The sequence below is a fragment of the Ananas comosus genome, unplaced genomic scaffold (assembly GCF_001540865.1).
Source record: "Ananas comosus cultivar F153 unplaced genomic scaffold, ASM154086v1, whole genome shotgun sequence".
Taxonomy (NCBI): Eukaryota; Viridiplantae; Streptophyta; class Magnoliopsida; order Poales; family Bromeliaceae; genus Ananas; species Ananas comosus.
In genome coordinates this window covers 66,963-70,190 of record NW_017893132.1, presented here as the reverse complement: position 1 = coordinate 70,190, position 3,228 = coordinate 66,963, and positions in this window count along the sequence as shown.

Genomic DNA, 3,228 nt, shown 5'->3' with positions numbered 1-3,228 from the left:
AGAGTACCGGTACTGCATCGCCCGAGTACCGATACTGGAGCCTGGAATAGGTACTGCATCGCACAAGTACCGGTACACTGCAGTCTGTCCAATTGACAGAGGCTCGGGTTTGCGAGCTCAGCTGTTGGGTACCGGTACTCCAGCCCGCGTACCGGTACGCAGTGCAGTTGCAGACTACATCTTTTTTAGGGGTCTTTTTGAGATGGAAACCTAGTTTTGGAAACTAGGGTTTTATTTTGGAGATTTTCTTGCTAGGGCCTTAGGGGCTAAATTGTTTGTTCTAATGCCTTCCTATAAGTTGGATTAGAAGTGTTCTAGCTCTCATTTGAAGTTTGGATTCTTCACAATTTAAGGTAATTTTCTACCTATTTATGGGTTGAATTTTGTGGATCTTGTGGGGTATTCGTTCGGAACCCCTAACTGTCTTAGAATTTTTGTTAGGAGCTAGGCGACTAGTGGGCATACTCGTTCGCGCAAACGAAGGGGATTCGACGGGTATCTGGTGGGTTTGACCTCACCGAAATGTGTGAACTCCTATGTCATTGCCTTTATTGTAAAATAAAAAATCATACATATTCATGCTAGATAGATGTGAGATATTGAATCTCGATGGAATTTGGCTAACTTTGGCCAAATGGACCAAAGTGGGCAATTGAAGGGTTTGGAAGAGCTAAAATGAGTTCCAAAGGTGTTGGATTGGTTTTGACATCAAACGGCGCGAAATAGAGCCGAAGAGATGTGAAAACAGCATTCTGGAGCTGTTGTACCGGTACAAGAGTGATGGTTGTACCGGTACAACCATCGCAGGCTCTCGGGTTGGAGGCTGCCAGACCTTGTGCCGGTACAAAGGGGTCTTGTACCGGTACAAGCCCTGCGCAACCGAGAAACCGAGCCTCGGGTTGAGCTGTCTGCCAGGCCTTGTACCGGTACAAGAAACCGTGTACCGGTACAAGGGACCCGAAACTGCAGGTCAAGTTGGAAAAATAGATTTTTGAGGGGGCTTTTGGAATTTTGTTACAATAGAGGGTTATATCCCCTCTCTCTCAGCCACTCTCTCACTCCCTCTTAGCCGTTCTCTCTCCCTCTCACTTAGCTCTCTCTCTCTAAACCGAAAAAGGGAAAGAAAGAAAAGAAGAAGAAGAAAAGGAGAGAAAGAAAGAGAAGAAGAAGGAGAAGATCAAGGAGGAGAAGAAGAAGCTTCTCTCCCTCCTCTTCCTCAAGCTAGGGCTTGCTTTGGAGCAAACCCTAGAGTAAGCCTCAACCCTAATTGTGAGATTCTAGGGTTTTGTGAGTTTTTGTTTGATTTATTGGTTCAAATGGAATCTAATGAGTTTAGAGGACATGAATTTAGCTCACATTGAAGCTAGAAACCATGGATTCCCTTGGGTGCAAAACCTAGGGTTGGATTTTGGGGTTTTTGGGATTAAAGGGTTTTGATCTATTTTGATGGGTCGGAAACCTAATTCTTATGCTTATAAACGCGTAGGCGAAGACGGTTCGTCGATACGAAAATCGAGCGCGAAGATATCACCATTTGAAGTGCTATAGGGTTAAAGCTAACCCAACAAAAATTAAGCGGCGACAAGATTAGCACGAGAGCGCGTCTCGAAGTGTTTTCGGCATCACCTAAGGTTGGGGAGTGCCATCCCAAAGTCATCGTGCTACCCATTATGTCTAAGTTTAAATATGACCAAGTTGCATATTGTGCATGTTCTTATAGGGTTAAAGATTTATTATATTGCTTCAAATTGCATGCTAGTAGTTATAGATATAGTCGATTGAATGATTTATAAACTAGTATGCATGAGATTAAATGATAGAGTTTAATGATGAGAGTCAACCCTATATGAGATGATTAGAGCTTATAATGTAAAAGAACTAACATTGTTGATGAGTCTAAATGACGAGTAGTATCTAGTTAGAAAACTATGACTGAGTGGCACATGCTTGATATTTACTTGAGATGATCTTATTAGTGTGGTTGAGACACTATGAGATTGGGTACAAGAACTTATTGATCTATGCTAATATTACCCACAAAGGGTTGTTGTTGCTAGTGAGTTGATCATGCTCACATTGCCTGTCTGCGCTTGGTGGGGTCGCTCCCCTCAAGTTGTGCGCTCCGGAGTTGGTCACTAGAGAGGCAGCCTGCTTGCTGCTCGGATAGCCGCTTGTTATCCGCAGGCGTACTCGGGGATAGTCCAGCTAGGCATCCCTCGGAGGTTAACATGTGAGTCTTGCTTATGAACCTTGTGTTCACTTGGAGATTGGATTACCCAGTGAGTCTTACCCATGATTGATGTTCATAGTAGCCATTCATTATTCATATCAGCTTATTTGCTTTCCTAGTAGCATGTTTTAGAGCTTACTATGATAGCTGTAGATGTTCATAGTTGCGCACTTACCCAGCTTTATTTATTGTTCATGCATCCATGATGTCAGATTGAGGCATAGCTTGATATACCTGTTTCAAATACCTGCTTTCAGTTTAGCTTAGTTTTATATATATTGCATATATATCTCTCTATGCCTGCTTAAGACCTAGTGGGTAGATCGGCGGAGTCGGCGGCCGAACCCATTGGGAACTATTCGTAGTTCTCACACCCTCGTTACAGGTACTAGCTCGAGCGCCCCGACTGAGCGAGAGGATCGCGGCAAGGGCTTAGCGCCCTAGCGGTTTGATAGTTATTTTACCTTTCCTATTGCATTAGCACCACCCTGTAATTTTGTTATATATCTTTGAGAGTAGATGTTGTATAGGGTGAGGATTTGGAGAAAATTGATGCATTATATTTTGATAAAAAGAACACAAGTTGTATCTAAAGGTTTAAAGCTGATGATGTTGAGAAGGATTCTATATGTTCTAGTTTATGTTAAATAGCTAAGTTTCTCTCTTTTGTATACTTGTATGATTTTACTTGTATCGCTTGCTCTAGTTGGTTGTAGCACTGTTTGTGCTTTCGTTTCGTTGTTGATTGTGTATGAATGCAAGTTGTTTTTCCTGGGGACTTGTTGTACACAATCTGTTGCTTAGCCTTAGGCGGACAGGGAAAACTCCGTCCGTTTGGCATCACGCACGCCGCCCTCGAAACGGACCAAATTGGTACTGTTTTCGGGTAGTGCGGTCGGGGGCGTGACAATAGAATATAAATGAATTTTTGAATGCTTAAAATGCATATGCCATGTATCATGTTTTACAACCTCTATGTAATAGAGAGACAAGTATAT